Source organism: Stenella coeruleoalba (assembly GCF_951394435.1).
Source record: "Stenella coeruleoalba genome assembly, chromosome: 11".
NCBI lineage: Eukaryota > Metazoa > Chordata > Mammalia > Artiodactyla > Delphinidae > Stenella > Stenella coeruleoalba.
The window spans coordinates 55079330-55101438 of NC_137157.1; the positions used below are offsets into that span (position 1 = coordinate 55079330).

A 22109-nucleotide genomic window follows, 5' to 3' on the forward strand; every position below is an offset into this window, starting at 1 on the left:
ACCAGATGGCTTCACAGGTGAATTCTGCCAAACATTTAGAGAAGAGTTAGCAACTATACTTCCCAAACTATTCCAAAAAACTGCAGAGGAAGAATTGCTTTCAAATACATTCTAAGAGGCCAGCATCACCCTGACAGCAAAACCAGACAAAGATATTACCCCCCCCAAAATTGCAGGCCAATATCGCTGAGGAACATATATGTAAAAATCCTCAAGAAAATATTGGCAGACCAAATTCAACAATACATTAAACTAACTACATGCCATGACTAAGTGGGATTTAACTCAGAGATGCAAAGATGGTTCAATATCAGCAATCAGTGTGATACACCACATTAACAAATCAAAGAACTAAAAACCACGTGATCATCTCAATAGAGGCAGAAAAGGCTTTTGACAAAATTCAACATCCATCTATGATAAAAACTCTCCAAAAGTGGGTATAGAGGGAACATACCTCAACATAATAAAGGCCATATATGATAAGCCCACAGCTAACATCATACTCAATGCTGAAAAGCTGAAAGCATTTCCTCTATGATCAGGAATAAGGATGCCCACAGTCACAACTTTTATTTAACATAGTATTGGAAGTCCTAGCTACAGCAATTGGACAAGTAGAAGAAATAAAATGATTAGCTTTTCATTCTGTGTAAGAAAATCGTATTTTTATAGGGATTCTATGGAATCTGTACCTCACTTTATGGAGTATTGCCATCTTTACAAAATTAACTGTTTTAATATATGTTCTTGGGATACATTATACTTTATGTAGATCTTCTATAATTTTTTTTAGGAATGTTTTGTAGTTTTCAGGGTATAAGTCTGCAAATCCATGATTAATTTATTCCCAAGTGTTATACTCTTTTTGCTTGTAAATAAAATTTTTTTCTTGATTTTCATTCAGTTTATTCATTGCCATGGTATAGAAATACAACTGAATTTTGTTTGTTGATCTTTGTATACTGCAACATGACTGAATTCATTAATTACCTCTGATACTTTTTTCCAACGACTATTTAGGATTTCCATTATACAATGTCATCCGGGAAAAGAGAGAGTTTTCTTTCTTTTTTTTTTTTTTTTCCTTTTAATTTGGATACTTTTTATTTCTTTTCCTTGCCTACTTACTCTGGCTAGAACTTTTAGTACAATGCTTACTACAAGTGGCTAAAATGGGGATCCTTATCTTACTTCTGGTCTTAGGGAGAACACTTTCCCTAACACTGAGTATGATGTTATTAGATATGCGTTTTCATAAATGCCCTTTATCATTTTGAGAAAGTTCCCTTCTATTGCTAGTTTGATGAGTCATTTATCACAAAATGTTGTTGTTTTTTTTCGAATGCTTTGTCTGTATCAATTGACATGCTCATATGTGTTTTTTTCCCCTTCATTCTATTAATATGAGGTATTACACAGATTGAGTTCCATATGTAGAAACACCCTTCATTGCTGAGATAATCCCACCTGACAGTGGTATGTAATACTTTTCATGCTGTTGATTTTGGGGGTGTTTTAGTATTTTGTTGAGGTAGTAGTAGCATTACCATTGTAGTAAGATAAATTATTATTTACAATATTAAATTTTTTTTTATTCATTGTATTTCTTGCTTATTTCCCTCTTTTTCTGGTTTTAATTGCACATTTTATATAATTTCATTTTAACTCTCCTTTTAGGATAACACATAAAATTCTTTGAACTTTATTTTTTTTTACTGGTTGGCCTAAAATTTGCAACATACATGTTTAATCTAACTTCACCTTCAAATAACACTAACTGCCTCACTGGTAGTACAGTTACCTTATAAAAATATTCTCAACTCTTCCCTGATATTCCTGTGACATCACTCTCATTTCAGTTGTCCATATGTAATAGTCACCAAGATATTGTTATTACCACTGTTACTATTATTGCTTTAAACAAACTGTTATCTTTTAGACCTGTTAAGAATAATATTTTTATGTTACTTTCATTTGTTCCTTCTGTAATGCTCTTCCTTTCTTTATGAAGATCTGTTTTTTGCCTATATCATTTTCCTTTCTCCTGAAGAAATACTTTTAATATTTCCTGCATGGCATGTCTGCCAACAATGAATTTGTTCAGTGTTTGTGTGTCTGAGAAAATCTGTATTTCCCCCTCACTTCTGAAGAATAATTTATCTGGATGTATAATTCCAGGTGGTGGGCTTGTTCTTTGAATACTTATTTAACTCTATTCTCTTCTTGCTTGTATAGTTTCTGATGAGAAGTTCTCTATGATTCTTACCCTATTTTGCTGTCGGTAAGACATTTTGTTAATCATCTGACTTCTTTAAACATTTTCTCTTTGTCATGATTTTCTGCTGTTTGAATATAAAATGCCTAATACATATCACAGTTATTTGTAGATATATATCCTGCTTGACATTCTTTGAATTTCCCAGATCCATGGCTTTGGGTCTGCCATTAATTTTGGAAAATACCTGGCCATTATTGCTTCAAGTATGTCTTTTGGTCCATCTTCCCTTTCTTCCCCTTCTGATGTTCCAATTATGTCTATATTATACCTTATGAAATTGGCCCACAGATCTTAGATGTTCTGTTGCAGTTTTTTTTTTTTTACTCTTGGTATTTCAGTTTGGTAAGCTTTTATTGATGTCTTCAAGTTAATCAATTATTTACTTGGATGTACCCAATCTACTGCGAATCTCATCAAAGTTATTTCTCTTGTATTACAGTGTTTTTTCTATTTGTAGAATTTCTTTTTGATTATTTCTTAGAGATTCCATCTCCTCACTTACGTTACCCATCTATTCTTGCATGTTGTGTGCTTTCTTTGAGAGCCTTAAATATATTGTCACTAATATTTTAAATTCTCTGATAATTCCAACATCTCTGTCTTTATCTGAGTATGGTTCTGATCCTTGTTGTGTCTCTTTGGGCTGCCTTTTGTTATTGTTTACATGCTTGTTTGTTTTTGCCTTTTAGTATGTTTATAAGATTTTTTCGGAACCTGGATATGATGAAGCAGGTAGTAGGAAGTAAGGTAAAAAGCCTTTATTGTGAGGTTTTGTGTTAATCAGGCCATGATTTGGGCTGTGTTTAATTTCTGTGATTTTTGTAGCTGCCAGAGGCTTAAAATTCCTCTAATGTCTTTGTTTTTCTCTTCCCTTTTGACCTTGGGGTTTCCTAAGAACTCATCTGCAGATATAGTCTTGAAGCCCATTAGCTGTAACCCACTCTTTTTTAAAATTTATTTATTTATTTATTTTTGGCTGCGTTGGGTCTCCGCTGCTGCGCATGGGCTTTCTCTAGTTGCGGCGAGCGGGGACTACTCTTTGTTGCGGTGTGCGGGCTCTCATTGCAGTGGCTTCTCTTTGTTGCAGAGCACAGGCTCTAGGCACACAGGCTGCAGTAGCTGTGGCACACGGGCTCAGTAGTTGTGGCTTGTGGGCTCTAGAGCACAGGGTTAGTAGTTGTGGTGCACAGGCTTAGTTGCTCCATGGCATGTGGGATCTTCCCAGGCCAGGGCTCGAACCCGTGTCCCCCTGCAATGGCAGGCAGATTCTTAACCACTGAGCCACCAGGGAAGTCCCTGTAACCCACTCTTTATAATGGAAATCTGTTGGTATGGTGATAAAGTGTAGGTAAGGAGAAGTATTCTACAATCTTCTGACTGAATATCAATTGTTTAGTGGTCCTCAGTGTATGGGCTATGCCCTCTGCAAATGTTTCTTAGCTTTCTTTCTCTCCATTCCTTAGGTGAGATAAAAAAGCAGGAGGGTCTAGAATAGGAGAAATATCCTTCCCCAAATGGGTAATACTCTGGTAAATTATTTCCCCGAAGAGTAACCCTTGTCATGAAGGACACTCTGGGTATACTTCATAATGTCTACTTTTCCTCTTCCCTTGCCAGAGCTGTGAAGGGATCTTTACTGGCTTTCAGTATGAAACCTGGTAAAATGACTACTAATTACGTGAGGAGTAAAAATGTAACCAAGCAGGACCCTATGGGGCCTTCCCAGGACAGACCCCCTCCCCCATCCTCTGCTGTAGCTCCTCTCTGAAGTACCTAGATAATAGTATCTGATGCACACTTCCTGAGTTGTTTTACAGATGCTGAAAGCATCATCAAATGGAAGAGATTACGTGATGACCAGGAGCCCCCAGAACTACTGGCACCTAAGGATTGATAACGTTAACCTCCCTGTTACCTCAACATCAACCCATGAGAATTGTGCATGAGCTGATCGCATATACTGGGACTTCCCCTCCTTCACCTTGCCTTTAAAATTGCTTTGCTGAAACCCTTTGGGAAGTTCGGGGTTTTAGAGTACGAGCCATTGTCCCGCTTGTATTGGCACCTTTACAATAAACACTGCATTTTCCTTCACCACAACCCGGTGTCAGTAGAGTGGTTTTACTGCGCATGGGCGAGCACACCCAAGTTTGGTTCGATGACAAAAATTCATGGGACACCAATTTAAAACCCTTAAAACCAGCACTTTAGTTAAAACTTTTGCAAATGGGTAACTTCTCCCTTTACACTTGATACTGTCAGGAAGGAAGAAATTTTCCTCTACCCTTCAAAGTTCATTGGCTGGTCTAAGAATTAAGTTGACATGAGACAGTGAAACCAAGCAGGACCCTGTGGGGCTCCTGGGCACAGGAGCCTGTCTGTTCAGCCTCCATGACCTTCCCTGAGTCCCAAAGGTCAGGTTCAAACAGTTGCTAATCAGGGAAGGGAGGAGCTGCAGAGACAAGGGAGGAGCAGCCAAGAAACAATAGCACAGCCTTGGGGCAGGTCCTGGTCACACCTCAAGGGATACATATAACAATATCTTTTGAGCTCTTTATAGAACTAAAACCCCCAATAAATAGAAGATGAAGCAATTGTCATTCCAGAGAGAAGGTCATGGTTTGACAGCCTGGAGAACCAGAGAAGCTTATCCAGAGACCACCTGAGGACAGATTAAAGGAGTACAGGGCCCTGCACACACCTTGATCTTACCAGCAACCCCACCCTTGAACCATTGCTGTAAAACTCCTCATCAAATCCTCCTGGGTTGGGACATGGTTTTTCCATGCAGGAAACTCGTGTCCCCCTTTGCCTGGCAAAGCAATGAAACTATTCTTTTCTACTTCATCCAAAACTCTGTCTCTGAGATTCGATTTGGCACCAGTGCACAGCTTTTGGCAACAAAAGATTAACAGGAGAAAATCAAACAAATTTAAATAACATATATATACGGGAGAGACCCCGGAACACTAACTTTACAAAATGGATGAAACCCTCACTTTAACTACCTTCTTTAGCTAATGACAAAAGAGAATGCTGGGGGTAGTGGTTTGGGACTTCCAAGAGGAGAAAAGCAATTCACATGGAAATGGAAAATCAAATGTTTGGTAAACAAATGTTTGCTGGGCCAAGCAGAAACAATGGGACACAGTGGACTGTGATCTCTAGGCTCTGCTCAGTTTCCCCACCATACCTAGCCAATATTCTTTGCAGGTATCTCTGGTAATAGCTCTATTCTGGGAACAGGCCCTCTATCTAAATTCTTTTAGGCAGTTAAGGGGGAGGTAACACAAAAAAAACTTCGTGAGTCTTTTGTTTCTTAAAAATAATCAGCATAATTTAAAGAAAAAAAATTAAATAAAAATGGAAAAATCCTGAGTACCAGGCACCTCACATACAGGAGAAAATGAAATTTCACCCTCATGTTAAGAAAAATAAAGAAATGTATGAATAGAATCTGACAAGTATTCTTTATGTGAATTTGAACCTGTTCTTCATAAATTGGGTAGTGTTTCCTTTCAAAATCTTTTAAAAACCATCTTTCATTAATTTTTGAAATCCTAATAACTGGATACAAAAAGCATCAAACACAAACAGTTTTTATAATGAAGCCTTAAAAGACCTAAAATTTATATTTGAACATATATATATATATATATATATATATATAAAATCTTATATATATCTATTGTTATTACTGTGCCAATTTACTCTTTTCTATTTTGAAGGTGGGGCAGTGGGAGGCAATATGAAAGTGGAATAGGGTAAAAAAGAGGAGACAGAATTCTACAGTCTTCATTTAATCCTTAGTCATAATAGGTGCTGGACAAAACATATCTGGAAACAGCACCCTCAAACTGTACAGATAATTTTTATCTGACTTTGCTATGGTTTAGTCAGATAAATACTTAGGTGCTATTGTGTTTCCTGTGTTCAGAGTGTTTAAACTATTTCTTCATTGTTAAATAAACTAAACTGCATAAACAAAGTGAGAAACTGATAAGGAAAAAAATCATCTCAAAGCTCTTTGGCAAGATAAGGTACATTATGACCATATCATGGATTTAATATCTGACAGATAGCAGTACAAATCCAAGTGCCATTAAACACTGAATTTTTAAGAAATATCCATGCTGTAGCTTTTGGTGCTAATGCACTGTATAAATTCACAATCCTCCTTAATGGTCTCTGCATTTCTCATTTCCTTTACACAGTGGGGAAGCATTATTTTTGCAATTCTATTCTGAAATAGAACTTTGGATACAAGGAAAAATATGCACTTGTAATTTGCATTTTTGCTGTTATTTAAAATAGACATATAATAGTTAAACCATTTTCTTGATGTGAGGAAAAAAAAAAAACTGCTCTCCTGTTTCTATATTCTCTTCAAATGTAAGTCATGTCCCACCCAAATACAGCAGATGAAATTCTATTTTACTTGGTAGGTACCAATTCAAGTGTTCTACTTTTTTTACTCCTAACTTAAAACTTACTAAATTCTTTCATAAGTATAAATAAAATTGTCTAGACTTTTATCCAGATTCTCATGATATAGGTCCTAAATTTGAGCTAGCATTGTACTCTATCAATATCAAAATGTTATAATCCAAATAAATCAAAAAGTTATGAGTTTTCTGTGTATGAGGCTAGTGAGCCTGTGTGATTCAGTCAATAGAGGTCAGCGTCTTTGGGTAAAGCCAGACAGAGAAGGGTAGGGAGACAGTCTGTAGAAGCAAATGGAGAATATCCTTCAAGCAATGTTTGCTGATGTTGCCACAGAGATGCACAGAGCCAACTGATCAGGCTACTGACTTCCGTGCTGCAGTCAGAAAGCTTCATGTCACTCATAGATCAAAAAATATTTCTTTGTGCTTTCAAGATTTGAGAGATCTTAGTGAAATTTTCTTTTTACATATTTGTTATGGCCTCTTGTTTATTGGGATCTGTCACAATCTCTAAATGAGAACAGCATTAGAGCTAGAGCATATTGTCAACAAAGTGTATTTACCAAATCTTCTTTATCTCTGACATGTAGACAGAGCTGATGTGCTTTCTAGATAACCCAATAATGATCTTAAATTCTTATGCTGATATCCCGCTCCATATAGTTTTAACAGAAAGATTTTAATTCACATAAATGTGAAGGAAGTGAACATGTCAGCTACCTTTCCACTAATACACACACACACATGCATGTACACTACACAACAGTTTAGTTTGGGCTTGAAATCTATTTTACTTTCAAATAATTTCTCAAATATTGTAATATTTAAAAATGAAATTAGGCTCATTGCACTATACTCTATATTGCGCTTGCTCTGAAACATAACATTAAAGGATTGTCATTGGATCAACTGTGATGTTCAGATTTAAGCACCTGTAAATCTGATTAGGAAACAGCTATATTCACTTCCTCCAGTGTACTGGGGAAAATATCTCTTTTTGTCTTTATTACCTTCTGCTAGCTCTGAAAAACAAAAATTTCCAAACAAATCTGTAGCAGATGCTTTTCCTCACTTCTAATTGGTGGAGTAGGCCAATCTTGGAAATAGCATAGTTTCATACATTCTTTTTCTCCATTGGCCAAAGGTCATTTTTCTCCATTGGCCAAAGGCCATTCTCTTTCTATTGTTGAACTGGAATCCACTCTTTCCTTGAGGGCCTATTCATATCTCTAATGACAAAGTGTGAATGGTCTATAATAAGTAAGGGCAGGGTAGTTATTCTACAGCTGTTCTCATTTATTTAGGAATACCATGCATGTAAGAAAAGGTGCCAACCTTGGACAATATCCTTGCCTCCCCCCACAGCCCCTAAGCCATTATTACCAATGGATTACTGGGCAGATTCTGCTACTGTGAGCTATCTGCTCTAGTCGTAATCATGGGCATTCTTTTCAATAACAGGAATGCTATGTCCATTCCCTCCAGCAACTGGTTGTGCTATTCAGTCTAGTTATTTTTTATAATGCAATCTCCTGAAAATATTGCTTGGTTGAAAGAAGAAAATAAACAGATATTTAACTTGTAGATGCTTGTTTGCAGCTGCATCGTGGATTAGAAATAAAATCAATATGCTATTATATAGAAGCATCTAGCAAAAGATACCAGAAGTGTATAAACAAATGTGAATCAACTACCAAAAGATTGCTTGAGACATGGGGAACATTACCTCATGATTATAGGATAGTTTGTTTGGATCATGATAAAATGGAAATAGAACAAAAAACTTTGTACCTTTTCAGAGGGGAGACAAAATTCCATTTTTTTTTTTTAATTCCAGAAGGAAGGAGCTGTAGGGGGAAAGGAAATAAAACAAACTGTTAACCATGTGCATAAAAATTGTTTTAACTTCAACAGAAGAACATTTTTAAATTATGGTTTCCCAGAGACCCCAGAAAACATGCTGCTCGATAGACTGCTTTGTATTTATGCCCTGATGTACAAATGCAGTATTAAAACTGTTGTAATTATTGAAGAAGTTAAAAAGTCAGACAAGGTTCAAGGACTGGGTCAGTCTCCATGGGTCTCCTGGGTTTCTGCCTGTCTTGTGAGCAAGACATTTTGTCCTTTGTCATCTCTTTAAGAATGATGAGATAGCAAACACCTTTGGAAGACAGCGTCTCCCTCCAGAGCTGAGGACAGGCTACTTACTGCACAGTATAATAAAGACGTCTTCCTATGGAGCAAAGGGCAGGCTAGCTTACTGCCCACTGTAAAATATTTAGGTTCCTTAAGCTTAGTGTTGCTCTCCTGTACTGTAACACATTATAGTATACAGGTGTCATATGGGCCTTTCTATGTCATACTGTGAGAACTGGAACTTAGGGAATCAATGCAAAATTGCTGATATTCTGGCTACTGTTATTTCTGTGAGTAATAAAGTTGACTTTATTTTTGATACAAGAGTCTTGTGTTTTCCACCAGCATCCATGAAAATGTGGTAGGCTGACTTGTTAGCTTGTCAATAGGGTAACATCTCAGAACCTTCACAGTTCTTGACAGTTAATGCCCAGAAGGAGGGAAGGTTTAGGATTAGGGTTATAAAGAGGAGGTACAGTAGTGTCATATTTCGGATTTGGGAGGAGGGGGCACCATGAAGATGTTGTTGGTTTCCTTAGGGTGAGCAAGGTATGTCCAACTAAATCACATTTTTTTCACAGGAAAAGACATGTATGCTAATGATTCTTACAAACATATTTTACTGCATTTTTCATTTTTCTATGCTACCCTCTAAACAGAGTTGCTTCACACTATCTAGCCAACATGTAACCAATACAAGTTCACTTTTGCTTTAGCCCTTGAGCCTTTTAGAATTAGGGAAAAATAATTCTTAAAAATCAGAAAAAGGTTATGAAAGACAATGCTGAAGATGTATAAGGAAAGCCGGTGGTGAAGGCAGTAATAAGTTGTCTACATTTATCCAGTTTATTTACTGAGATACTACACAATACATGCACCTGACCTAAAGGAAAACTTAGCTCCCTGTAATCCTGGAGTTTAGAAAATATACAATTAAATATTTGCAGCCATATATATATATAAATCATACTGAGTCTGCATACTAATTCCACAAAGTAGACATTTCTATTTTACAGACAATCAAGTTGAGGTTCAGAAAGATTAAAGAAACAGAGTGAAGGCTTTGTTTTTTTTTTTTGCAGGAAGAAGGGCAAGATGTGGTCTCAGGTTAGTCATATTTAAATTCTCATGAATTTGTCACTATTGAACACTCTTTACTATAAGAGTAAGAGAAGAGGGCAGCATTGGCTGACTCAGAAGCCCTTCTGCCAGATTCACAGCAGTGTTGCAGTGGCATAGCAGCTGTACCACAGCCTCACCGGTATATTCAACATCAATATATGCAATGTCCTGCATGTGGACATCTGGCTCCTTCAAAAACAATGCATAAGGAATAAAATGTCCCTTCAGTGTTATAACCTAAAGAACTGAGCTTGGGAGCACACATTAGCAGCCCTTGACAATTCCCTAAAATACTTCCATAAGAAACTAGCCTTTCTATAATTGTTGGAGAGAGAGTGTCTTGCTACCGTCGTTATGACCCTAGTTTTAGTGCACAATCCTGAAGGCTGGGGAAACAATGACTTACATCTGTTTTTTCCTGTCTTCTCTAATTGATTATAAGCTTTTAAAGACAGGGTCCATGTCTTATTCATCTCTATCTTCCCAGATCTTATTTCAGTGATTGTCATATAGCAGCTGTTAAATAAATATTTAATGAACTAATGAATGAGTTAGTGAATAATGATAAATGGAGTACATAAAAATCAAAAGAAGAAGTAAATTCTGTGAGAGAACATAAGCAATTTCCTATTGAAAGTGTTTACTGACAGTAGAAGTGTGAAGTAGAAAGAACTAGGAAGCAGTTGTTTTCTAACCCCAAAGCTTACTATGCTTAATATAACCCCACAGCTAGAGTTAAAAACTCACTTCAAATAATTTAAAAACTATTCAGCTTTTGGTTGAGAGAAAATACCAAGAAGATAAGGGCCAAGACAGAAAAGGAATATTAAGTTACTATATTTTCTTGCTTAATGAATCACTGATCAGGTTTTGCACTACAAGAGATATTCTTAATGATATGATTACATTAAGTACATGATTTAGTTTTTTCAATTAGCAAGTCTTTCAACAAGCATACATTGGGCTATGAGCTGTCTTATGAGCTGCTTTGAAGAGGCTGTGCTATGTGATTATATAAATAAAATAGTTCAAGTCATGAATTATCACATAGTCTAGTGAAGAAGAAAGGCACTCAAATAGTGATAATGCCACGTCTAGGACAATGAGCGAGATGAGCATAGAGGAAAGAAGTGGCGCCAGTACCTCCTCGTGGATCAGAAATGGTTCCCAGATGAGATGAAGCTGGGGATGAGTCACTGTCCTCACAACAGATAAGGTGGCTTTTAAGCTGACCTGACTTTGTCCACCTAACACACATTCATACCTAAATATCTTTAGTTCTCCACTAGGGACCCTATTCACAAAAGATTACAACCCCTTTAGTCCCTCCTTATCCTTCTGTCAGAGCATGTTCAAATCTACTTTATTTTTGTAATTCTCACAACAACTTTACAAATGTGTATGTGCCGGGAGGGGGACAAGGATATAGTAGGGATTAGTACTTGAAAGAAAAGAAAGAAAAACACAGTAAGGTTAAATGACTTGTTTAAATTTGAACATGTACTAAATCCAAAAGAATTCACTTCTCTCAAAAACTGGTGCATATAAATTCTATATGATACTTTTGTGCCGGTACCATCACCAATGTATACTCTTACTATTAATGTCATGAGGGTACTTTTTTCTTTCCAGACACACCAACAGAGTGACTTGTTAAACTTCTGGATTTTTGCTAGACTTCTAGGCAATGATGTCTCAGTAGAGTTTAAATTTGCATATCTTATTACTGGTAAAGTTAAGCATGTTTTCATATAAGTAAAGGCTATTACTTTTCTGTGAACAGTCTATTTATATTCTTTGTCTATTTTCCTATTGAACTTTTGACTCCTAGGAGCTTTTTACTGTTTTAGGGAAATTAATTCTTGCCTGTGGTGTGAGTTGCTAATATTTTTTTCTCAGTGTACCATTGTAATAAAGTTTTTTGACCTTAATAAGCCACATTTTCCTAATCTAGAAAATGTGGAGATAATAGTACCTTTCTCTTAGGATTGTAAATTATCTAGTAGAGCTATGATTTAAAAAGAGGGAAGTAAAATATATATATATATATACTTCAATTACTGCACAGTGTCTTCTGTTTACAATAGCCAGGACATGGAAGCAAACTAAGAGTCTATTGACAGATGAATGGATAAAACAGATGTGGCACAGATATACAATGGAATATTACTCAGTCATAAAGAGAAACGAAATTGAGTTATTTGTAGTGAGGTGGAGGGACCTAGAGTCTGTCATACAGAGTGAAGCAAGTCAGAAAAAGAAAAACAAATACTGTATGCTAACACATATATATGGAATCTAAAAAAAAAAAATGGTTCTGATGAACCTAGGGGCAGGACAGGAATAAAGACACAGACGTAGAGAATGGACTTGAGGACACAGGGAGGCTGAAGGGTAAGCTGGGACGAAGTGAGAGAGTAACACTGACATATATACACTACCAAATGTAAAACAGATAGCTAGTGGGAAGCAGCCACATAGCACAGGAATATCAGCTCAGTGCTTTGCGACCACCTAGAGGGGTGGGATAGGGAGGGTGGGAGGGAGATGCAAGAGGGAGGGGATATGGTGATATATATGTATACATATAGCTGATTCACCTTGTTATACAGCAGAAACTAACACAACATTGTAAAGGAATTATACTCCAATAAAGATGTTTAAAAAAAAAATTCTATATGATAGGTTAGGCCACTGTTTTTCAAACTAGTCTTTGGAAGTCAAGATGGTTTATGTCTTTGAAAAGTCAATGCTGATGGGTTTTCCCTGGTGGTCCAGCAACTAAGACCCGGTGCAGCCAAAATAAATAAATAAAATAAATAATTAATAAATATATACTTTTTTAAAGTCAGTGCTGAGAATAACAGGTGGGGAGAGCCAATAAAAACCCTGGCCTCCTCATCTTCTGTGACCTGAGCTGTCCTTCCTTTTATCTGTTCTCTACATTGGCTTACTTTTTAAGATTCCATAAAAATACATATCAATGATACCCACAGCATAAAATCTGCTTTAGTCTACACAGAGAAACTTCCTCCATTATCACACATTCCTGAAAAATTTTCTCACCCTAACGTTTTCCTGTCCTGAGCAAGGAATATGGATTTCCGATAAACTTTGTTAAGTAACTTTGAGTAATTAAGTAGTAACCACAATAAGACTTCAAATATGTGTATGTGTGTATATGATGCTATGATACCTCCAGGTTTGTTTCTGTCATATTCAAATTCTTCCAGAATATGTTGCCGCTTTATCTCTCCACATGATACACACCAGTTCTAACAGTAAGTAGATCAAGTTCAATTCAATTAATTCAATTCTGACCATGTGGTACAAACTGACACTTGGTTTAGGAAGAATGAAATGCATGACAACACAAATATTTAACCTGGAAAATTTTAGAGCAACAGCAAGTCATATTAACTTGTAGGAAAAAAGTATTGTTTCCTCATTTCTGATCAATGTTATACAATTAATGTCTATTTTTTTATTTAATAAAACTGATTATCAAAAATGTGTAACAAAAGAGGCAAAAAACCCTGCACCATTTAGTTTCCAGTGCAGTTTATTCACAGGTAAAAGAACTAGATACAATAAAGTATAAAAGTAAAATTATTTTTATTTCATGAAACATTGTTTAGGTTGAAATTTTAACTTTTCTATTCCTAGCTGGCATGCAGTATGACACTTCTAAGAAGCCCAAGATTTCATCTCAATGCAATGGATTTTCTAAGGGGTGCTCACTGAAAATATCTGAAAGGTTATGTGTAATTTTTATTTGGGGGAGAATAGTAAAATAATTTATATTTATTCATGCACATCTCTCTTACTACTTATGTACATCCTGCTTCATAACAGAAGCTGAATATTTTATTTTATTTTTTATAAATTTATTTATTTATTTTTGGCCGCATAGGGTCTTTGTTACTGCATGGGCTCTCTCTAGTTGCAGTGAACGGGGGCTACTCTTCGTTGTGGTGCACGGGCTTCTCATTGTGGTGGCTTCTCTTGTTGCAGAGCACAGGCTTTGGCGCACAGGCTTCAATAGTTGTGGCAAGCAGGCTCAGTAGTTCTGGTTCACGGGCTCTAGAGCACAGGGTCAGTAGTTGTGATGCACGGGCTTAGTTGCTTCGCGGCATGTGGGATCTTCCTGGACCAGGGAGCAAACCCGTGTCCCCTGCATGGCAGGCAGATTCTTAACCACTGTGCCACCAGGGAAGTCCCTGAATATGTTAAATTTCAGCAGGTTTATATTTCAGAGACAATATCATAGTAAGTGTTACTATTCTTTGAAACACAATATATAACTCTAACATCTTAATGATTCCTCACAGAGTCAGTCTAAGAAGACCACCAAATCTCTTCCACTTCCCTCCAAAACTGCTACATTAAAAACAAGAGAATACTGTTTATACAGATATTAAAAAGAAATAGTAAATAAAATTAGGCTTTTAACCACTCATCACTCTTTCACAAAAAAATTTCCAAATAACTACTAAATCTATAATTTTTTTATACAGCAGGTTTTTATTAGTCATCAGTTTTATACACATCAGTGTATACATGTCAATCCCAATCTCCCAGTTCATCACACCACCACCACCACCCCCCACCCCCCACCACCACTTTCCCCGCTTGGTGTCCATACGTTTGTTCTCTGCATCTGTGTCTCAATTTCTGCCCTGAAAACCTGTTCATCTGTACCATTTTTCTAGGTTCCACATATATGCATTAATATACGATATTTGTTTTTCTCTTTCTGACTTACTTCACTCTGTATGACAGTCTCTAGATCCATCCACGTCTCTACAAATGACCCAATTTTGTTCCTTATTATGGCTAAGTAATATTCCATTGTATATATGTACCACATCTTCTTTATCCATTCATCTGTCAATGGGCATTTAGGTTACTTCCATGTCCTGGCTATTGTAAATACTGCTGCAATGAACACTGGGATGCATGTGTCTTTTTGAATTATGGTTTTCTCTGGGTATATGCCCAGTAGTGGGATTGCTGGGTCATATGGTAATTCTATTTTTAGTTTTTTAAGGAACCTCCATACTGTTCTCCATAGTGGCTGTATCAATTTACACCCCCACCAACAGTGCAAGAGGGTTCCCTTTTCTCTACACCCTCTCCAGCATTTGTTGTTTGTAGATTTTCTGATGCTGCCCATTCTAACTGGTGTGAGGTGATGCCTCATTGTAGTTTTGATTTGCATTTCTCTAATAATTAGTGATGCTGAGCAGCTTTTCATGTGCTTCATCTGCATGTCTTCTTTGGAGAAATGTCTATTTAGGTCTTCTGCCCATTTTTGGATTGGGTTGTTGTTTTAATATTGAGCTGCAAGATCTGTTTACATATTTTGGAGATTAATCCTTTGTCCGTTGATTTATTTGCAAATATTTTCTCCCATTCTGAGGGCTGTCTTTTCATCTTGTTTGTAGCTTCCTTTGCTGTGCAAAACCTTTTAAGTTTCATTACGTCCCATTTGTTTATTTTTGTTTTTATTTCCATTATTTTAGGAGGTGGATCAAAAAAGATCTTGCTATCATTTATGTCAAGAGTGTTCTTCCTATGTCTTTCTCTAAGAGTTTTACAGTGTCCGGTCTTACATTTAGGTGTCTAATCCATTTTGAGTTTATTTTTGTGTACGGTGTTAGGGAGTGTTATAATTTCATTCTCTTGCGTGTAGTTGTCCAGTTCTCCCAGGACTGCTTACTGAAGAGACTGTCTTTTCTCCATTGTATATCCTTGCCTCCTTTGTCATAGATTAGTTGACCATAGGTGCATGGGTTTATCTCTGGGCTTTCTATCCTGTTCTATTGATCTATATTTAAGTTTTTGTGCCAGTAGCATATTGCAGTACAGTCTGAAGTCCGGGAGCCTGATTCCTCCAGCTCCGCTTTTTTCCCTCAAGACTGCTTTGACTATTGAGGGTCTTTTGTGTCTCCATACAAATTTTAAGATATTTTGTTCTACTTCCCTAAAAAATGCCATTGGTAATTTGATAGGGATTGCATTGAATCTGTAGATTGCTTTGGGTAGTACATTTTCACAATATTGATTATTCCAATCCAAGAACATGGTATATCTCTCCATCTGTTTGTATCATCTTTAATTTCTTTCATCAGTGTCTTATAGTTTTCTTCACACAGGTCTTTTGTCTCCCTAGGTAGGTTTATTCCTAGGTATTTTATTCTTTTTGTTGCAATGGTAAATGAGAGTGTTTCCTTAATTTCTCTTTCAGATTTTTCATCATTAGTGTATAGGAATGCAAGTGATTTCTGTGCATTAATTTTGTATCCTGCAACTTTACCAAATTCATTGATTAGCTCTACTAGTTTTCTGATGGCATCTTTAGGATTCTCTATGTATCGTATCATGTCATCTGCAAACAGTAACAGTTTTACTTCTTCTCTTGCAATTTGTATTCCTTTTATTGCTTTTTCTTCTCTAACTGCCGTGGCTAGGACTTCCAAAACTATGTTGAATAATAGTGGTGAGAGTGGACATCCTTGTCTTGTTCTTGATTTTAGAGGAAATGCTTTCAGTTTTTCACCATTGAGAATGATGTTTGCTGTCGGTTTGTCGTATATAGCCTCTATTATGTTGAGGTAGGTTCCCTGTATGCCCACTTTCTGGAGAGTTTTTATCATAAATGGGTGTTGGATTTTGTCAAAAGCTTTTTCTGTATCTATTGAGATGATCATATGGTTTTTCTTCTTCAATTTGTTAACACAATGTATCACATTGATTGGTGTATACTGAAGAATCCTTGCATCCCTGGGATAAATCCCACTTGATCATGGTGTATGATCCTTTTAATGTTGCTGGATTCTGTTTGCTAGTATTTGAGGATTGAGTAGTTGAGGATTTTTGCATCTATATTCATCAGTGATATTGGTCTGTAATTTTTTTTTTTTTTGTAGTGTCTTTATCGGGTTTTGGTTATCAGGGTGATCGTGGCCTCACAGAATCAGTTTGGGAGTGTTCCTTCCTCTGCAATTTTTTGGAAGAGTTTGAGAAGAATGGGTATTAGCTCTTCTTTAAATGTTTGATAGAATTCACCTGTGAAGACTTCTGGTCCCAAACTTTTGTTTGTTGGAAGATTTTTAATCACAGTTTCAATTTCATTACTTGTGATTGTTCTGTTCATATTTTCCATTTCTTCCAGGTTCAGTCTTGGAAGATTATACCTTTTTACAAATTTGTCCATTTCATCCAGGTTGTCCATTTTATTGGCATAGAGTTGCTTGTAGTAGTCTCTTAGGATGCTTTGTATTTCTGTGGTGTCTGTTTAACTTCTCCTTTTTCATTTCTAGTTTTAATGATTTGAGTCCTCTCCCTCTTTTTCTTGATGAGTCTAGCTAATGCGTTATCAATGTTGTTTATCTTCTCAAAGAACCAGCTTTTAGTTTTATTGATCTTTGCTATTGTTTTCTTTGTTTCTATTTCATTTATTTCTGCTCTGATCTTTATGATTTCTTTCCTTCTACTAACTCTGGGTTTTGTTTGTTCTTCTTTCTCTAGTTCTTTTAGGTGTAATGTTAGATTGTTTATTTGAGATGTTTGTTGTTTCTTGAGGTAGGATTGTATTGCTATAAACTTCCCTCTTAGAACTGCTTTTGCTGCATCCCATAGGTTTTGGTTCGTCGTGTTTTCATTGTCATTTGTTTCTAGGTATTTTTTGATTTCCTCTTTAATTTCTTCAGTGATCTCTTGGTTATTTAGTAACATATTGTTTATCCTTCATGTGTTTGTGTTTTTTATGTTTTTTCCCTGTAATTGATTTCTAATCTCATAGCGGTGTGGTCAGAAAAGATGTTTGATATGATTTCAATTTTCTTAAATTTACTGAGGCTTGATTTGTGTCCCAAGATGTGATCTACCCTGGAGAATGTTATGTGTGCACTTGAGAAGAAAGTGTAATCTTCTGTTTTTGGATGGAATGTCCTATAAATATCAATTAAATCTATCTGGTCTATTGTGTCATTTAACGCTTATGTTTCCTTATTAATTTTCTGTTTGGATGATCTGTCCATTGGTGTAAGTGAGGTGTTATAGTCCCCCACTATTATTGTGTTACTGTCAATTTCCTCTTTTATCGCTGTTAGCAGTTGCCCTATGCATTGAGGTGGTCCTATGTTTGGTGCACATATAGTTATAATTGTTATATCTTCTTCTTGGATTGATCCCTTGATCATTATGTAGTGTCCTTCCTTGTCTCCTGTAACATTCTTTATTTTAAAGTCTATTTTATCAGATATGACTATAGCTACTCCAGCTTTCTTTTGATTTCCATTTGCATGGAATATCTTTTTCCATCCCTTTACATTCAGTCTGTATGTGTCCCTAGGTCTGAAGTGGGTCTCTTGTAGACAGCATATATATGGGTCTTGTTTTTCTATCCATTCAGCAAGCCTGTGTATTTTGGTTGGAGCATTTAATCCATTCATGTTTAACGTAATTATCGATATGTATATTCCTATGACCATTTTCTTAATTGTTTTGGGTTTGTTTTTGTGGGTCCTTTTCTTCTCTTGTGCTTCAAGAGAAGTTGAATTTCCTTTAGCATTTGTTGTAAAGCTAGTTTGGTGGTGCTGAATTCTCTTAGCTTTTGCTTGTCTGTAAAGCTTTTGATTTCTCCATCAAATCTGAATGAGATCCTTGCCTGATAGAGTAATCTTGGTTGTAGGTTCTTCCCTTTCATAACTTCAAATATGTCATGCCACTCTCTTCTGGCTTGTTGAGTTTCTGCTGAGGAATCAGTTGTTAACCTTATGGGAGTTCCCTTGTATGTTATTTGTCATTTTTCCCTTGCTGCTTTCAATAATTTTTCTTTGTCTTTAATTTTTGCCAATTTGATTACTATGTGTCTCGGCATTCTTCTCCTTGGGTTTATCCTGTATGGGACTCTCTGCGCTTCCTGGACTTGGGTGGCTATTTCCTTTCCCATGTTAGGGAAGTTTTTGACTCCAATCTCTTCAAATATTTTCTCAGGTCCTTTCTCTGTCTCTTCTCCTTCTGGGACCCCTATAATGCAAAAGTTGTTGTGTTTAATGTTGTCCCAGAGGTCTCTTAGGCTGTCTTCATTTCTTTTCATTCTTTTTTCTTTATTCTGTTCCTCAGCAGTGAATTCCACCATTCTGTCTTCCAGGTCACTTATCTGTTCTTCTGCCTCAGTTATTCTGCTATTGATTCTTTCTAGCGTAGTTTTCATTTCAGTTATTGTATTGTTCATCTCTGTTTGTTTGTTCTTTAATTCTTCTAGGTCTTTGTTAAACATTTCTTGCATCTTCTCCATCTTTGCCTCCATTCTTTTTCCGAGGTCCTGAATCATCTTCACTATCATTATTCTGAATTCTTTTTCTGGAAGGTTGCCTATCTCCACTTCATTTAGTTGTTTTTCTGGGGTTTTATCTTGTTCCTTCATCTGGTATATAGCCCTCTGCCTTTTCATCTTGTTCTTTCATCTGGCACATAGCCCTCTGCCTTTTCATCTAGTCTATCTTTCTGTGAATGTCGTTTTTGTTCCACAGGCTGCAGGATTGCAGTTCTTCTTGCTTTTGCTGTCTGCCCTCTAAATCTATAATTTTTAAACATGGTATTACATTTTACCTGAGTTAAAGTTGTTTTTGCATTTTAATTTTGGATTTCTAGCTGTTCAGCTTTAGGATAACATTCAAAAGCTCTTCAAAGCCAATGTCTTCCATTTCTTTACTTCTTTCTAGGCAAACTGATCAGTGGTGTTTTGAAGATTGGCTGTGTGCCCAGTTTCCACAAATGCCAAAGACTTGTGTGCACCAAGTTAATTAAAAGTGACTGCTTGTTTTAGGCAGATGAAACAGGCAGAATGCCAGATGGTTCTAAAGAGTGATTGAACAACTTAAGCAAACAGAATAACCTGCCTTCAGGTAAAGAATAAAAATAGTTTATTATGTTGCCTTTGCTCAAAAAAAGAGGCTTTAGAAATGTTGGTTTTAATTGAAAAGTGTGAAATATATACCCAAATCAAACAGAAAATTCTATACTGGTCATAGAAAAACAAAAAAAATGCAAACCATCACTTCTCACAAAATCTATAAATTAGACTTTAGATGCCCAATGTTTTAAGCAAAGGTTTGTTTAGATTCCAAGTATATACTAAATTTCTTTAACTACTGTCTATAGCTAGGGTATATTTTCCAATATTCATAATATTTGAAAATACATGTCATCAATTAAATCCAATTCTGGAGCTCAGGAAATCTAGAGCAAAAAATTTTAATACAGTAAATTGATATTTGAAGCTGGACTTGACTTTTAAATAACACTCTGTCTAAATGCTTATGGCAACCCTCTAGATTCTATTGTATTAAAGAAAGTTACCAGCTTAAATATTTAATGTGTGAATGTAAACATGGCTTAATGAGCTGAGACTTGACTCCATAACCACAGTTTGGTCAATTTTTAGGCAGGAAATAGAAAGCTCCTAACATGTACTGAGAGTCTACTAACTGGCAGTAACACCATCAGATATAGCTTATTTAATGTATATTGTTTTTAATTCTCACTATAACACTATGAAATAGATATGTATACACTTATTTTATAGATACACAAACTGAGAAACAGAGAGAAGAAACTTTCTTAATGTAAGAAGACCATTAGGATTAATTAATTTGAATTAATTAATTATTTCATTTATTGTGAGTTTTGATGAGCCCCTGTGCTTTTCAAATTGTTTAACTGTTAGATGTCTAGAATGAATTCTTATTTGGAACTCTGTCAAGATCCAAGGTGTTTAAAAATGAGCTTGAATCAAAACTGCAAAATCACACATTGATACTCATGCATTTTTCACAGAGAAAGTTACCTCAGCAAACACTCAGCTTATGTACATGTCGACCAAACCTGATTTGGTTGACAAACCTGATTTGATTCCCAAGAGAAGATAAATTTAAACCCTTCATATTATGAAAGGAGGACTCAAAATAATTGGGTGCCTAAAAGTGATAGTATCACAGGAAAGTCTTATATCAATAGAAGAAAAATAATATTTGAAAAAGAAGTCAATAATCTCAAAAGGCATGTGAGGTTGAGGTCCTTCTGACTGAAAGTTAACTGTCTAACACATCTCAACAGGGCATACCTCAATTAGCAATCTCTAATCTCTATATTATATTCTTACTCCACACAACCAGATTTTTGAGATGGGGTGGGTGCAGTTAGCATATGGACAGTTGTGGGCCTGGATCCAATCTTGATTATCTTTCCCTCTTTTCTCCTCTGGTTGCATTTCAGCCCACTGCAGTTTGATTTGCCTTTCCACTAATGAAATTGGCCTATTTGAAGCCAAGTGCTTCCTAACTGACCATTGCTTTTTTCACTTATTCATCAAATATTTTTGAGCATTTTCTGATGCAAAGTATTATGTTAGGTAAAGGGCATATATTGTTGAATAGTAATGATAATAATGATAGTAATTATGATAATATTGATGTTCACTAGCCAAAATCTTTAGAAACACACTTGTAGTGCAATAAATTCAGTTTTAATTAACTTGCTGCAATAAGACAGAACTTAATCCAAGGAAATGTCGGGGTTTCTCAACAAGGCAGAGTTTGGAGCACCTTCTTACAGGGTTTGAAATTTTCTAGGATGGTTGTAAATAGAAATTAAGGAATTGGAGGTCTGGATTAGATCTGTTAAGAAGTGGGGTCAATTTGGATTTTTAATATCTCCATTATTATCTAGGAGGTGGGAGAACTAAAAAGGTCCTAGAGTTATCCGTAGTAAACAAGAAGTAATCACCCGTTTTGGTCAGAGGAAAACTTGTTATTCAATATTTTTATAGACATTGAGGGCCTTGTCCTTGTCTTTTTCCTATCAAGGTCACAGAGTGACCTTGTCTATGTCTTATTCTGAGAAGGGTTTATGTCCTGAAGTTATCACTTGACAATTTCACAATAACAATTAATGCATTTTTTCAACTGTTTACTATATGCCTTGCATTGTTCTGAGCACTTTACCTGTGTTAAGTAATTTTGATTTTCATAAAAACTTAAAAGATTAATATAGCTATTTTTTAATTTTGAAAATAGGGAAAGTGAGATAAAGAAAGAATAAGCAGTTTGCCCAAG

The 22109-nt window shown here is 35.9% G+C and overlaps 1 protein-coding gene across 2 annotated transcripts in view; it reads right to left on the reverse strand.

Moving 5' to 3' along the window:
* Positions 1–4049: 4049 nt before the first annotated feature.
* LOC307193992 (uncharacterized protein) overlaps positions 4050–22109 on the reverse strand; it is a 123523-nt gene continuing 105463 nt past the window's right edge. For both annotated transcript variants that reach the window (XR_013830471.1, XR_013830472.1), the window contains one exon: positions 4050–8573. The gene's annotated coding sequence lies outside the window, so the exon portion shown is untranslated. The remainder of the gene's footprint in view (positions 8574–22109) is intronic.